Raw genomic sequence first — 333 nt, 5'->3', positions numbered from 1 at the left:
GCCCTCTGCCCCACCCGCACTGATCTTCAAAACCGGCACCGCCGAACCGTTACAGTCAGCTGGAACCTCCGGTAAAGTGCCAGAAGTCACCACTCCGCCAAGTTCAAAGAAAAACCCCTCCTCAGTGCAAGTCACACCATCCCAGGCACAAAAGTTAGGGCACCTCCATGTCTCACTCGCATCAGCAAAAGACTCCGAAAAACCTGACAGAAATCGCATGCTGTGCTTCACCTGTTCTCCGGAGTAATACGGTACTTTACCATTGCACTCAAAAGAAATGCTGCTGGACGGCGCAGACGACGAGGATGACGACGGCGCGGAGCTGCTGCTGGA

Source organism: Leishmania panamensis, assembly GCF_000755165.1.
Source record: "Leishmania panamensis strain MHOM/PA/94/PSC-1 chromosome 34 sequence".
Classification (NCBI taxonomy): domain Eukaryota; phylum Euglenozoa; class Kinetoplastea; order Trypanosomatida; family Trypanosomatidae; genus Leishmania; species Leishmania panamensis.
This window is presented reverse-complemented; position numbering follows the sequence as displayed.